The sequence below is a fragment of the Cervus elaphus genome, chromosome X, assembly GCF_910594005.1.
Source record: "Cervus elaphus chromosome X, mCerEla1.1, whole genome shotgun sequence".
NCBI classification, from domain to species: Eukaryota; Metazoa; Chordata; class Mammalia; order Artiodactyla; family Cervidae; genus Cervus; species Cervus elaphus.
This window is the reverse complement of record NC_057848.1, coordinates 146989144-147006107: the sequence shown is the minus strand read 5'-3', so window position 1 is coordinate 147006107 and position 16964 is coordinate 146989144. Positions and strand designations below refer to the sequence as shown.

At 38.3% G+C, this 16964-nt stretch overlaps 1 protein-coding gene and 1 non-coding gene across 2 annotated transcripts in view; one reads left to right on the top strand and one right to left on the bottom strand.

Moving 5' to 3' along the window:
* IL1RAPL1 (interleukin 1 receptor accessory protein like 1) overlaps window positions 1-16964 on the top strand; it is a 1418929-nt gene that overhangs the window by 114484 nt on the left and 1287481 nt on the right. The gene's annotated exons all lie outside the window — the stretch shown is intronic.
* TRNAH-GUG lies at window positions 7839-7911 on the bottom strand. Its single transcript has one exon. It is a non-coding gene; the product is annotated as a tRNA-His (tRNA).

Here is a 16964-nt window from a genome sequence, read left to right as displayed (position 1 = left end):
CAGCAGCTTCTCTCTGATTTCAACTCCAAACAGACAGGCATGATGCTTTTTCACCTTCCACAAATGGCTTCTGTGGTCTGCTAATACTGCTTTCTGTTAGACTCTTTTGTTACATCCTCAGGAGAGAAGAGTCATTCTCTGTTGCTCTCCATCCTCTGTTTGGCCTCTCAGCTCTTCAAACACTTGTGTAAACAGTTCCCTGTATTAAATTCCCTGTGTTTAAATGTTAAAGTGGTTTCTGTTTTTGATGAGCCTCTGACTGATAAATTCAGGTTAGGATGTTCAATCCAACCACATACCCAGAGGACACAGAGCCAGAAATATTTGGCGGGCAGTTCTCATAACTGCCATACCACTATTTACATTTGACTTGCAGCCTTCCTGTCGCTAGCCAGACCTCTCCTCTAATCTCCAGGACCACGCAGCCAGAGCACTATCTAACTGATACTTCCTTTCAAATGTTTCAAAGGGACACTGTAGACTCAACACGTCAAGGTTATAATACATAATCAAGTCCCACCAGACTTCATCCTCTTCTGTCCCCTCCTTCAGTGAATAACAGCCCCATATATTTGGTTAGTCAAGCAAGAGACCTGAGTCCCTCTTTAAACCTTTCTCCCCTTCAGCCCGCATGACTGTATGATACCCATAAGTGTAACCATAGTGGTAACTGTAGCCACAGCCCGTAAGCATAACCATAGCTACAGTGTCTGCCATCTCTTATTTCTCTTTGTTTCTCTAAGTTTCCGCTGCTCTCACCCTCATCCAGGCTCTTGGCCTCAACTGGAAGGTTGCAATAGCATCCTCACCTTGTGTCCCTGTCATAGTCTGACAAAGTCAGTCCTTTGGCAGGGCTTGCCTCATGGTCCAGTGGTTAAGAATCTGCCTTGTGATGCAGGGGATACGAGTTTGATCCCTGGCTGGGGAACTAACATCCCGCATGCCTTGGGGCAGCATCTCTAGAGCCCTTGCTTTGCAACAAGAGAATCATGTGGCCCATAGTGAAGACCTAGTGCAGCCAAAAAGTAAATAATAAATAAAGTCAGTCATTTTTGTCGCTATTGTTGTTCTGTTGCTAAGTCATGTCTGACTCTTTGTGACCCTGTGGACTACATCACGCCCGGCTTCCCTGTCCTCCAGTCATTTTCAACATGTTCAAATATTCAATGACTTTCAGTGACTTCCATGTACTCCTAGGAAAATCCAGAACTCCTTAACTCCGACCACCTTTCCAGCTTTGTCTCCCTCCATACTCCATCACACCCTTTGCATTCCAGCCTCACCAGCTGCTTTAAGTCCTTTTACTTATGAGTGTTCAACCCTCAGCACAGCCTCAGGCTTTTGAACACGCAGTTACCATTGTCTGAACATGTTCCCTCTCCTCCATCTTAATGATTATTAAGTTTTTTCCTTTGTTATTGTGTCCTCAGGCAGGCCTTCCTTCACTGTGTCATATCCCCTTGTAACATGCTTTGAGTAGTGCCGCGTACCGCTGCCAGGCAGGATTAACAGAGTTGTAATTTTATATTTTATTGAGTGACTTTTTGGTTAGTGAAAATCTCCCACACTTGCCTAGAAACTCTGTAAGGTAAGAGATAATGAATTATTTTCCTAAACTTTGTATCCAGCTCCTATCAGCGTCTGGGACATAATTAGCACTCAGTAAATGTTTGACGAATTAGTGAATGAAAGCACTAACTCTCCTTTTCCCTCCCTTCCTCTCCCTCCTCCTCTCTTCCTTCCTTTCCCTCCTATCCTTCCAGCCTCTTGCATCAGGTATCTTTATTGGGGAATTGCAGGTCACATACTCATTTAGCAGTTAATTTCTAGGCTATAATTATTAATGTCTCCTCAGTAATTTTTTGTCATTAGTGTAGACATTATTCCGATAGGATGTGAGTGGTGATGGGCAGCTTTTGTAACAAGCAGTGCATGTTTTGAAATCAGAAGATGTTTTTGAGTACCAGCTTGTCCACTTTCTTGCTTTGTGATCCTGGTCTACTCCGCTGATCTCTCTGAACTCAGTTTTCTCCTTGGTAACATAAGAGGATAATCATAACTAACTGGTAGGCATTACATTGCAGTAATTATGTATCTAATGGAAGAACCTGGCATACAGAAGCTACTCAAAAAATTATAGTCATTTTGGCCTTTGTTCAAAGATAATTAAGTAATTCTAGATTTTATTAATGACTATTAAGCAGCATAGAGGATTAGAAAACCTTTACTGACTGTCCATGGTTCACATGTGACATTTAAATCAGATAGAAAACTGTAAAAAAGGGATAATGAACTCAGTGTACAGTTTTAGAGGATTAAAATACAGTTCATTTGGTAAATATGTTGTGAGAATACTGTATATGCATGGGTATACACACACGTGTGTCTGCCTATATTTCTATTTCTGTCTATATATTCTTCTATGAAAAGTTTGTAGTTGTATCCATTACTGTCTTTTTTAATTTTTTTTTCACCAGCCTTTGTATTTTTTAAAACCTTTGTGGTTCAAATTTTTTAAAAGTGCTTTTTCGTCTCTAGAAAGATAATTCCACTGGAACGCCTTGATCTCTTACTCCATAGAGGAAAAGTAGAGGAAAGAAAAAGTGTGTGCCTTGTTAATGGTACCCCTAACAATGTCTGCCTTTGTGGGGGTGAGAATTGATGTCATTTTTGGCAGCTATACAGCTGACTCTGTTCTGTGACATTGCAACATATTCAGTACATGCCTAATAGGAAACCCTTTTCCAAGCAGTAAACAACCCTTCACAAGGCAGTCTTGCCAAAGCTAGGTTTTGTCATCCAACAGGAAATCAACAGGATGGTCCTTTTCTCTTTACTTTATATATATATATTATATATGTATATAATATATATATGCCTTTAATGATGTGTTTTCTTTAAGCCATCAACAGATGTGCTGTCCATCCAAATTGCCAGGGTTAAATTGTTGAATTTTAGAAATTGTCTTGATTATCTCATTATGCTTTTGTCATAAAATGACTCTATTTCATGTAGCAATTAACTCCAGCAAATGTCTTCTCAAAACCCAAAGTGAACCTAGCCTTTTGAAGAAGTTCTGCTTTCAAATGGCAATAAAACACATTTTGCCCATTTGCAGGTATTTCAAGTATCAAATTGGATGAATCTTTTTAATTTTCTTTTACTGAATTGAGTTCAAGTGAATTTGATAGGATTATTAGGACGGCCAGTGTCTGGAATAACAATGACGATTTACAAAAGGAACAGGCCAGGCCGGTGTTAATGACAACGAGATGCTCAGACCCTTCATTTGTTAGCACGAAGCCCTGCTCTGTGATCTGACTGTTGAGTCCTTGCCCACGTACGGCACCCACCTACTTTACTTAGAAGGCACTAACTGCATCTTTTCAATCAATATTCAATTATGCAAGACAAGGATTGCTGGCTAAGTAACTGTGTCTACCTGCCAAGAAAATGTATTTCCAAAAAGAATTTGTTAGGACTTCTAGGTTAGTTCATCTGACCTAGGAAACCCCCACCTCTGGTTGAATCCCTGCCCAGCTACACTTGTTGAATATGCACCCTTGCTTTCCTGCAGAGACTCTTGTGTGTGGCATGGTTCTGGCTTTTCTTCTGGAAGCATCTTTCTCAGCTCCATTCTTTGCCATCTTTGACTCCTGTTAACCTCAGTGAGTATAAGCAAACTGCAGGAGATAGTGAAGGACAGGGAAGCCTGGCGTGTTGCAGTCCATAGGGTTGCAAAGAGTTGGACATGACTGAGTGACTGAACAACAAGCCAGAAAACCAGAGAACATGCTCCCTAGCTGTACCTCACCTTCCTGCCTTCTCATGTAGGCTGTTGGCAAACAGCTGATTTGCTTCAGTCCTTCTGTATATGCTTGCACTGGTCTTTGTCCTTTCTTCCTAAGCCTCAGGAGTTTTGATCGTGTCCCTTTTTCAGTGAGGAAGGTGTTGTAAATTCATATACTAAGCATCGCTCTTGTTTCACTGAAAATTGACTTAACACATTAGTCACTTTGGCCCAACCTACTGGGAAGGCATGAAGTTATTGCTTCCTAAACCACCTTCTAATTTTAACAAAGGAAGTTTTCACAGGTCCACACATAGGCAGTATGAACTGGGGAGCTTTTAACATATTAATTGGGCTCTGAAGAAGTCACTGCAGTTAATGAAAATTTGGCTTGTTATCTAAGATAAATGGAGGGTGCAGCTATACTTAGGGCAATTAAAAAACCAAAACATTAAAATAGGTAAGCAATGAATAAATGGTTTGAAACTTGCATTATGAGAGTTTTTAATCCATTTAATTTCACTCCTATATGTCCAACCAATTCAGGAATACCCACATCGTGGTTTAATTGGCAGAATGACTGTCTTGCTGGCTCGAAGGAGAAAGACGAGGGACGGTCTGTATGATCTCAGATTTCCATCAACAGCAAGTTCCCTTAAGTTTTGGAGCTCACATCTACTGTCGTGATTTTTTTTTTCCTGTTCTGCTCTTCTGGGTTCTCTGGGTATTCTGCTTTGTGGATTCTACTTTTGACCCACCTGCTTTTTAACCACTATTTCATCTTGATCGTCAGTATCTCCTTGTCTCTTCATACCAATTACAGTTTAGAAACTTGATAAGTAGTTTTGTGTCTGTTGACTTTTTTCCCAGTTCCCACTTGGGCTCATTCTTGACCCCAGTCCTCAGACTTGGCCTTTGCGAGGTAGCTGTATTGAGTAACAAATATTCCATGTAGACCCTCATTCAGTGTTCCTATTTAGAGCACAAAAGCTGTTGGCATTTGGCAAACAGATGAAAAGGAATCTATGATTAGTTTTACTTTTCACTTCATTATTAACAGTATTAGAAAATACTTTATTAAGCTTTTGCAATGTGTTAGGCCTTATGCTAGGAATTCTTTATTTCACACATCATTTAAGACTCACAGCATTTTAGAGAAGAGGCACAGAGAGGCTGTTACTTCCCCAGGGTCACACAGTTGTTGAGTGATGGGGCAAGAATTTGAATCTTGGTGGTCTGGCTGCCCCACCCCTATTTTGGTCCTTGATGTGGTAACCCACTAAATTCTACCACGTGGTGGTGGTGGTTTACTCGCTAAGTCATGTCTGACTCTTGTGACCCCATGGACTGTAGCCTGTCAGGCTCCTCCATCCATGGGATTCTCCAGGCAAGAATACTGGAGTGGGTTGCCATTTCCTTCTCCAGGGGATCTTCCCGGCCCAGGGATCGAACCCGGGTCTCTTGCACTGCAGGCAGATTATTTACCAACTGAGCTACAGGGAAGCCCTACCACGTGGATCGGTTATTAAATCAGACTTTCAGCATGTTACCTTTTCCCTCTAAGGTAGAAACTTGAAGCTTTTAGAATTTTCTAGATTTTTGTTTTCTGTTTTTAGGGTCATTTTTGGTTTGGGAATATAAAACATAGGATGATGAAAGTTTGAGCTAAATCTTATGTAACTTAATCATCTTCGGAAGTCTGATTTCTTATGATACATAAGAATAATCATGGATAGTCATTCATTCTACCAATTCAGCAGCTTTTGCTGTCTGCTATATGCCAGCAATGATGGAAGGCTCTGGGGATTCAACAGTGAACAAAAAGGATACTCCATTCATAAAGTTTACATATGTAAATTGGATATTGGCCCAGCCATGATGTGAAGTGTAACTTATATGAATTTATTGATCCTCAAATTAAACCGTTAAAAACAACCTAGCAAGATAGATGTAGAATAATTAATTCTCTGGTCCTCAATAAATGGTAGCTTTACAAATAAATTATAAGTAATTTGATTAAGTAGTCTAAAGAGTTTAACAATCAACAAAATGCTTTAAACAGAGGCTATGTCAAAAAATGATAATTTCCCCCAGAAAGTATTTTGAAATTTAAATATTTTAATTTCCTTATAGATAGCTAAATTTACATAAATGTATAAGTTAATTGTAACATTTCCTTTTCCTCCTCCTCGTTTCCTGCTGGACTTCTCTGTCTCTGTTCCTTGGTTCAAGTCAGATACCCCTTGCAGCCACCACCCAACAAAATCAAAACATACTAAAAAGTAAGTGTGTATCCCTCCCTTGTTCCTCTTGTGTTCTTATGTTTCTATTTAGAAACCACAGCACACAAATAGAGAGTTTTTAATGCATTTTAGAAAAATTGGGTTATACAACATTGGCTTCTCTGCTTTTTGCTTTTCTCACTCATTAATAAGTAATGGGAACCTAAGTCAACAGACATAACACTAATGTTTTTACCTTCCTAAAAGGTACATATATTTCATGGTGAAGTGGCCCCATTTATTTCATCCTTACCTATTTGTTGTAGGCACATTACTTCTAGGCTTTGGCACTGCAAATGTGCTGCTATAAACATCCTTGAATATTTGTTCTTAAATACTGTATCAGTGGAATAGATTCCCAAGTGTAGGAATGATTGGTTAAAGGATATGTCTTTACATATCTTAAATAGATGTTGACAGTTGCTATGAAACAAGAAGGTATGTTTATTTTCTGTTTGTACCAGTACGTATGTGTGAACATTTCCTTGCATTTCCATAAGCAAGAGGTGTGAGAGACTGGTTTAAATTTATGCTAGTAAGATAGTTGTAGAGTGCTGAGTCACGGTTACTTGGAATTTGCCTGATGACTTGTGCTTTTTAATTTTATATGTTTGTTGGCCTTTTAGATTTCCTCTCCTGTAAATTAGCCAATTCATAGCTCTTTCCATGTTTTTTTCCTGTTAGGTTGGTTGTTCTTTTGTCAGTATGTAAGTATACTGTATATTTTGTAGATATTAACCTTTATGTGTCTTTTGCATTTGAAATGATTTTTCAAACCTCTCATTTGCTTTGAATTTGTTTGTTATGTCTTTTCTCATAATATTTAAAAGGTTTTGTATAGTAGATGTCTCTGTTTTCTAGCTCTATAGTCTGTTTTAAGAAAGTCTTTATGTCCTTTAGATTTTATATCTTGTCTTTTAGATATCTTATAAGATCTGTAATCTTTTAATATTTAAAGTGTAATTTAGTCTAAATTAAATTCTTCCAATTAAATTTGCTTAATCTAGTTGACAAATGTCATGCTGGTTAAGATAAATCAATTTTCCCATGTAACTTACATCTTAACAATGATATTGGGTGACCATATGAGTTTGGAAAAGCGGATGAATCACATTTATATTATGTTCTAGTTCTAAAATGTAGTTGTATAGGATACTATAGTGATGTAGGTTAAATAAAGGTATGGCCAAAATGCATGGCATATAAGCAATAAAAAATATATAAAATAAAGTCTTTGATAGACTGTGATCTTAAAAAAACATTTTTTAAAATGGAGGTACTTTTGGGGACTTCCCTGGTGAACCAGTGGTTAAGAACCTGCCTTCCAGAGCAGGGGATGATGGTTCAATCCCTGGTTGTGGAATTGAGATCCCACATGCCTTGGGGCAGCTAAACTCTATGCCACAACTACCAAGCCTGCATGATGCAAACTATGGAGCCCGTGGACTCTGTAGCTTGCACACCACAACTAGAGAGAAGCCCACACACCACGGTGAAGAGTCCATGTACTGCAAAGAAAGATCCTGTGAGCTGCAACGAAGACTGGGGACAGTCCTAAATAAACAAATAAATCTTTAAAAAATAACACAAAATGGAGGTACTTTTTAAACTTTTTTTTTTTCTGCAGGTGGAAGGGTAGTTGTGATGAAGTGAAGTGAAAGTTGCTTAGTCATGTCTGACTCTTTGCAACCCTGTGGACTATACGGTCCATGGAATTCTCCAGGCCAGAATACTGGAGTGGGTAGCCTATCCCTTCTTCAGCAGATCTTCCTGACCCAGGAATTGAACTGGGGTCTCCTGCATCACAGGCAGATTCTTTACCAGCTGAGACATCAGGGAAGTCCATAGTTGTGATAAATGGATTTAAAAGTACTTAACCTCCAATTAAAATAAATAAATTAATTTTTTAAAAAGTTCATCATTTCCCCCACAGAATTAAACTGAGAGTATTTCCTAAAAGTGATTTCTCTTTTCTAGATAACAGAATATTTCCACGTAAGTATTTGATCAAGTTGTCATACATTCAACAGATATTAAGTACCTTTTGTTTTCCTGGCATTCTGAAAGGAGTGTGTGTGTTTTGGGGGAGCAACAGTTTGGTTTGGTCACTGCTTTTTAGAGATGAAGCATTCAACTGTGGTGATGGCAGTGGGACCAAAATCCACAAAAGCCTAAAGTCTGCTGATGGTCCTGTCACTAATAGTATGAAGTAGTTCTGTCACTCAATGGTGTCACAGTTTGGTTTCCTCTTACCTGAATTGAAAGAGACACGTGTACCCCAATGTTCATCACAGCACTGTTTATAATAGCCAGGACATGGAAGCAACCTAGATGCCCATCAGCAGACGAATGGATAAGGAAGCTCTGGTACATATACACCATGGACTATTACTCAGCCATTAAAAAGAATACATTTGAATCAGTTCTAATGAGGTGGATGAAACTGGAGCCTATTATACAGAGTGAAGTAAGCCAGAAAGAAAAACACCAATATAGTATACTAACACATATATGGAATTTAGAAAGATGGTAATGATAACCCTATATGCAAGACAGCAAAAGAGACACAGATGTATAGAACAGTGTTTTGGACGCTGTGGGAGAAGGTGAGGGTGGGATGATCTGAGAGAATAGCATTGAAACATGTATATTATCATATGTGAAACAGATCGCCAGTCCAGGTTCGATGCATGAGACAGGATGCTCAGGGCTGGTGCACTGGGAAGACCCAGAGGGATGGGATGGGGAGGGAGGTAGGAGCGGGGTTCAGGATGGGGAACACATGTAAACCCATGGCTGATTCATATCAATGTATGGCAAAAACCATTACAATATTGTAAAGTAATTAGCCTCCAACTAAAATAAATAAATAAATAAACAAGTTTTGTTTCCTCTGATATAAAATAAGGAAGTTAAACCCAATGATCCCCAAAGCCTTGCTCATCCTCAGATTAGAAAGCAGAAAGTCCTCAGAGAATAGCAAGTTGTCCAATTTCCAGTACTATCCTGCTATTTCAAGGTATTTTCTGTCAGAACAAACAAAGCCCATAGTTATAGAGGTGGGAGGGGAGAAAGAGAATGAATATGAATATGAATATGAATGAATGAAAAGGAATAATTAGGTTGACTGAAGTTAGCCAATCTGGAATAAATGAGAAGGAGAGCTGGCGGTCACCCTCTATGTTGTCATAATATCCTCATCTCACTAATTGAAGGCTCTGACTTATGATTTTCTTGCTGTAATTGGCATCCCTGTTCTCATTTTCTTACCAACATCTTTCTTCCCTGAATTTTGGAGATGGAACAGGAATTAAAAAACTAATTTAAATGGAAAAGGTGAATCACATAGCTGAAAACATATCAGACTGCTTAAGAAAGTGGACACCATGATGTTTTACAGTGTGCAAGTAAAGAATTAAGAATTCACCTCCTCTTAGCTCTCACCTTGACCCCACAAGAGGTATTCAGGATTTATTCACAATATATACAATATATGTAGGTTAAGTATTATAGTTGTCATTATTGATTTAATAGTAATTTTCTTGAAAAGCAGTTATGATGGGGGAAAATAAAAGTGGAGCTGGAGGAATCAGGTTCCCTGATTTCAGACTATACTACAAAGCTACAGTCATCAAGACAGTATGGCACCAGCACAAAAAAACAGAAATATAGACCAATGGAACAGGATTGAAAGCCCAGAAATAAACTCATACACTTATGGTCACCTAATCTATGACAAAGGAAGCCAGAATATACAATGGAACAAAGTCAACATCTTCAGTAAGTGGTGCTGGGAAAACTGGAGAACTATGTGTAAAAGAATGGGATTAGAAAATTCTCTAACACCATGCACAAAAATAAACTCAAAGTGGATTAAAGACCTAAATGTAAGGCCAGATACCATAAAACTTTCAGAGGAAAACATAGGCAGAACAGTCTTTGACATAAATCATAGCAGGATCTTTTTTTGACCTACCTCCTAGAGTAATGAGAATAAACACAAAAATAAACAAATGTGATTTCATTAAACTTAAAATCTTTTGCATAGCAGAGGAAATCATAATTAAGATGAAAAGACAACCTTCAGAATGGGAGAAAACATTTGCAAATGAAGCAACTGACAGAGGATTAATCTCCAAAATATGTAAACAGTTCATATATCTCAATACCAAAAAAGCAAAAAAAAAAAGCAAACAACCCAACCAAAAAATGGGTGGAAGACCTAAACATTTCTCCAAAGAAGACATATTGATGGGCAAGAGACACATGAATAGATGCTCAGCATCACTAAGTATTAAAGAAATGCAAGTCAAAACTACAGTGAGATGTCACCTCATATCAGTCAGAATGGCCATCATCACAAAATCTACAGACAATAAATGCTGGATAGAATGTGGAAGAAATGGAGCCCTCTTACATTGTTGGTGGGAATATAAATTGATACAGCCATTGTGAAAGGTAATGTGAAGATTCATTAAAAAAAAATCCCCAAGATAAAACTACCTTATGACTCAGCTATCCCAGTACTGGACATATAGCCAGAGAAAACCATAATTCAAAAGGAAACATGCAACCCCAATGTTCATTGCAGCATTATTTACAATAGCCAGAACATGGAAACAACTTAAATGTCCATCAACAGGAATGGATAAAGAAAATGTAGTACATGTATATAGTGGAATAGTCCTCAGCCAGAAGAAGGAATGAAATTGGGTCATTTGTAGAGACATGGATGGACCTAGAGATTGTCATGAAGAATGAATTAAGTCAGAAAGAGAAAAACAAATATATTAATGTATATATGTTGAACCTGAAAAAAATTGGTATAGATGATCATATTTACAAAGCTGAAATAGACACAGATCTAGAGAACAAAGGTATGGATATCATGCAGTGAAGGGGTGGAGGGATGAATTGGAAGTTTGGGATTGACGTATATATATATATATATTACTCTGTATCAAATAGATAATTAATGAGAGCAGACTGTGTAGCATAGGGGACTCTACTCAATGCTCTCTGGTGACCTCTATGGGAAGGATCTAAAAAAGACTTTAAAAGTGGTAATTTGCTAGATTATTTGAGATCAAATCATATAAATCATTTTAATAGAAAAATAAACTTTGATAAAAATGTATGATCAGAATGATTCACTTTAATGCTTTTTTGCATTATTAAAAGTATGATGTTGAAGCTGAAACTCCAATACTTTGGCCGCCTGATGAGGAGAGCTGACTCATTTGAAAAGACCCTGATGCTGGGAAAGACTGAAGGCAGGAGGAGAAGGGGACGACAGAGGATGAGATGGTTGGATGGCATCACTGACACAATGGACATGGGTTTGGGTGGACTGCAGGAGTTGGTGATGGACAGGGAGGCCTGGCGTGCTGTGATTCATGGGGTCGCAAAGAGTTGGACACGACTGAGCGACTGAACTGAAAAGTATGAAAATTTATTTACCATTTGGAAAACAATTTAAAACATAGTTTGTCAGAAATTAAGTGTATAGTCCTTTATAGTCATACATGTCTGGCATAGACATATGTTTGAAACAGAGATTGTCATTGATATAAAGAAAGAACTTTGTCAGGCAAGACTGTTAAAACACCACACAAAGATAAGTTCACGTTTGTATACATGACAGTTTGTGAAAATCTTGTATGTTTGAATAAGGAAACAAACTGAATGAGCTAAGTAGATAAAGGAAGGGCATTTCTGCCATGCAGAGCCATAGCCTACCACACAGAAATAGGTTCAAGGACATAAATTGTAGTTTATGGGAATCTCAGAATAGATATTCTGTCCTCAACATTTTTTCTTCAGTGACTTTCCCGGTTTTAAAGCCTTACTCAAATTCTTTGTTTTATTTCTGTTTTTGTTGTCTGATGTCACCTTAGTATAACACATTGAGTCATTTTCCCATCTTGTTCCATTACTATTCATAAATGAACAGGCAACTGATAGTAAGATCAAGTGATAGATCAAGTAATTCCTTGAGCCAGAGAATGGGTCCCTACTTGGGTTGTATTAGAAAGTGCATCCCAGCCAACTAAAACCTAACTTGGTAGCTTTCCCTGTATTCTATTTAATCTTTTAAAAGACTGTGCCTTTTGTTTCTCTGGCTGTATAAAATATACCTTCAACACCCAGCAGATTGCTACATACAAAGTAGGTGTTCAGTAGGTGTCTCTGCTACCATTTTAAATTTGACTTTTAGGTTTTCTGTCTCCAAAATAAGTTTTTTTGTCCCCTAAATTGTTAACACAATAAGAGCATATCTACACAGTGGCAAAAAAATATTGTGAAATGGATAAACTGACACATATGGGTGTGGGTGATATTTCTTAAAAGCATAACTGGATTGACTCAGGCAGGCATTTCAGCCAAACATTTTCTTTGAACTGTATCTTCTCTCCTGTAGCAAAGGAGGACTCCAGCCAGCGAAGTTAATTAGGGCCAGATTAAGATGGCCTCAGCAGGTGGCTAGTTCAGACTCTCTCTCTTCCTGTTTGTCAAACCCTCCTGGTTGGAGAAGGGCTTGAGTAGTCTTGTCTTACTGACAGCTGTCAACTGTTAATGGACCATATGCAATGATGGGTAAAGTTGCCATCAGTTGTCAATGAGCCATATGTAAATAGTGAACAGAGTGACAGATGAACACATAGAAGGCAACAAAAGACCTTCATTGCTGGACTGGGAGTCAGAACCTTAAATTGATTTTAAGAAAAAATAGTTAAAAATAGATTGTTAAAACTATGTCACAGTCATCAAACCTTTACTTCAGTCACCGTTTGTCACTCAGTTGAGGAGTATAAAATAGATGTGCCAGTGGACACTCTGCTTTCTTAGATCCTAAGAAAACTGACGTGGAAGGCTGAATACTCCCACAGAGACCTGGTTTTTCAGTTGTATGAATGAAAAGGCCATTAATAATAGCAAATTTATTGTGAACCCCAACTATTATAAAACTTATTTGAGGACATCTTCCTCAATTACATTGCATAGGTAGAAGAAATTAATTATAAAATAAATATGGGAAGACTTTAAGAAATACTATTTGACTCTATGGGGATACCATTTACTACCTAATAAGAGTATAAAGTTCTATAAATTGAGATAGGGAAAAAATAACTACATAATTTACATAGACGGAATTAAAGCTTATAACCAACCTGTGCTGCATGCATACTGTCACTTCAGTCATGACTCTTTGTGATCCTATAGACCATAGGCCGCCAGGCTCCTGCCCTTGGGATTCTCCAGGCAAGACTACTAGAGTGAGTTGCCATGCCCTCCTCCAGGGGATCGTCCTGACCCAGGAATTGAACCCACGTCTCCTGCGGCTCCTGCACTGGCAGGTGGATTCTTTACCGCTGAGCCAGCCGGGAAGCCTATCTACTTACTCTTAAAGTAACATAATAGTGATAATTATCATTATAGTTGCCAGGCACTTTGCCTATGCTATTTCTTTCATCCTTACATCATTCTTATGAATTAGGACTTACCATTATACTTATTTTACAGACAAGGAAACTGAATCCCAAAGGTATTAAGCAACATACCCAGGGTTACAAAGTTGGGCATTTGAACTCCAGTCTGGCTCCTAAACTATGCGTTAAACTGAGTATGATTAGTTTAAACGTGAATTGCTTTTGCTCAATTTAGAACTTCTTTCCAATGATTAGACTAGCTATTCAGATGACTATGTTTGCTAAATTGTTATTTGATGTTAGAATGATTGAAATAAGAACGTGAAACCTATGTGTAAGGAAAGCATCACTGTTGCTTTGATATGTCACAGGAGGCAGTTCTTTTACTGCCATGGTACTGGTGAGGGATTAATTTTAATATTTGTAAAATATGATCAATTACAAGAATGCTCCATGGCTGCTTTGGAAGATCCATGAAGCAACATATGTTAAATGTCTTGACCTCAGACTAAAACTCCTATATAAATTAATTGTATTTTGTCTGATTTTCTTATTCTCACTTTGAAAATAGAACATGTATATACCTAAAGAGAGAAATCCTTGAATTCATGCAGGAGTTGGAAATTATGATACTTGATCATCCTGTCTACAGACCATATGGGAAGAGACTCAGTACCCGACTACTTCCTCTCCTTCTATCCTATGTGTCTTTCAGGATCAGAATCATGTGTAAAAGTCTTGTGGTCTAATTGGATTACTTTCCTACAGAACAGTTGTAGAGCAGAAAATATGGTTGGGGAATTTAAACATGGTTGAAAGGGAAGATAATTAAAGAACACAGTCTAATATTTCAATGGAAAAATGAAGGTACAATTCACAACATGTATTAAACATAAAACGCTTCATACAATAGGGCTTTTGAGGGGAGCTTAATGAGACCCTGATATCTGACAATAAAATGATGCTATGTAATTAAGCCTTGGATTGAGAGTTTGGAGACTATGCTGCTAGATTTGCATTTAATATAGCAAGTTGCCTTGTGATACTTGTTAAGATATGTAAAATGTTGGGCTTTAGACTCCTTCTTTGTAACAGTGGTGTGGACTCCACCATCTCTCCATTTTTTTGTTTTGTTATGTTTCATTTTTAATGCTCTAAAATGCTGTGACTCAGAGACAGTTGGAACTTCAAATATTTAGTTAATAACTCTTTTTAAGTAAATAGTGTATTCATAAGTTATGCATAAAAGAAAGTAGAAAATAATTGTGAAAAATCAAACAATTGAAAAATATTTCAAATGTTTATTCCAAAGGTAATTTTCAAGAATATCATGGCACAATTGCACAGACTGGAAGAACTTTAATTGGTACTTTAAGCTTCAGGAAAACTTTCAATACAATTGACAGGTTTTCAAAAGGAAGGAAGTCTAACATATTAAGAAACCACTGGCCTTTTCAAGTAATCATTTCCATGGTAGCATTAATAAAAGAAACTTATTTCAAATGAGGTTATCTCATCCTGTAGTTTTTAGAGCAGTGTTGCCTTACTAAGTAACTGTTAATGAAAAGTAAAAAAGTCAAAATGCTTTTAACTTGATGTTGAAAATGTGTTTTGTTGTTCATTCACTAAGTCTTGTCCAGCTCTTTGTGACCCCATGGTCTACAGCATGCCAGGCTTCCCTGTCTCCCAGAGTTTGCTCACATTCAAGTCCATTGAGTTGGTGATGCCATCCAGCCACCTCATCCTCTGCCACCCCTTTCTCCTTTTGCCTTCAATCTTTCCCAGGATCAAGGTCTTTTCCAATGAGTCAACTCTTCACATCAGGTGGCCAAAGTATTGGGCCTTCAGCTTCAGCATCAATCCTTCCAATTGATATTCAGAGTTGATTTCCTTTAGGATTGACTGGTTTGATCTTGCAGTCCAAAAGATTCTCCAAAATCTTCTTCAGCACCATAATTCGAAAGCATCACTTCTTTAGTGCTCAGCTTTCTTTTTGGTCCAGTTTTCCCATCTGTACATGAGTACTGGAGCCATAGCTTTGACTGTACAGACCTTTGCTGGCAAAGTTATGTCTCTGCTTCTGATCATGCTGTCTAGGTTTGCTATAGCTTTCCTTCCAGGGAGCAAGTGTCTTTTACTTTCATGGCTACAATCACCATCTGCAGTAATTTTGGAGCCCAAGAAAATAAAATTGGTCACTGCTTCCACTTTTTCCCCTTCTGTTTGCCATGAAGTGATGGGACTGGATGCCATGATCTTAATATTTAATGTCGAGTTTTGAGCCAGCTTTTTCACTCACCTCCTTCACCCTCGTCAAGAGGCGCTTTAGTTCCTCTTCACTTTCTGCCATTAGAGGGGTATCATCTGCATATGTGAGGTTACTGATATTTCTCCCAGCAATCTTGATCCCAGTTTGTGATTCATCCAGCCTGGCTTTTCACATGATGTACTCTGCATATAAATTAAATAAGCAGGGTGACAATATACAACCTTGTCTACTCCTTTCCCAATTTTGAAACAGTCCGTTGTTCCATATCCAGTTCTAACTGTTGCTTCTTGACCTGCATACAGGTTTCTGAGGTAAGGTGGAAACAGGTAAGGTGGTCTGGTATTCCCATCTCTTTAAGAATTTTCCACAGTTTGTTGTGATCCACACAGTCAAAGGCTTTCGTGAAGTCAATGAAGCAAAGTAGATGTTTTTCTGAATTGCCTTGCTTTCTGTGTGATCCAACAAATGCTGGCAATTTGATCTCTGGTTCCTCTGCCTTTTCTGAACCCAGCTTGTATGTCTGGAAGTTCTTGGTTCATGTACTGCTTAAGCCTAGCTTGGAGAATTTAGAGCATAATCTTTGTAGCATGTAAAATGAGTCCAGTTTTACAGTAGATGGAACATTCTTTGGCACTGCACTTCTTTGGGATTGAAATAGAAACTGACCTTTTCCAGATCTGTGCCTCCTGCTGAGTTTTTCAAATTTGCAGACATACTGAATGCAGCACTTTAACAGCATCATGTTTTATGATTTGAAATAGCTCAGCTGGAATTCCATCGCCTCCACTACCTTTGTTCATAATAGTGCGTCCTAAGGTTTACTTGACTTCACACTTCAGGTTGTCTGGCTCTAGGCAAGTGACCATACCATCATGGTTATCTTGAGTCATTAAGACCTTTTTTGTATAGTTCTTCTGTATATTCTTGCCACTGCTTCTTAATCTCTTCTGCTTCTGTTAGGTTCATTACCTTTTTTGTCCTTCATCATGTTCATCCTTCAGAGAAGGCAATGGCACCCCACTCCAGTGTTCTTGCCTGGAGAATCCCATGGACGGGGGAGCCTGGTGGGCTGCCGTCTATGGGGTCGCACAGGGTCAGACACGACTGAAGCGACTTAGCAGCAGCAGCAGCATGCTCATCCTTATGTGAAGTGTTCCCTTGACATCTCAAATGTTTTGAAGAGATTTCTAGTC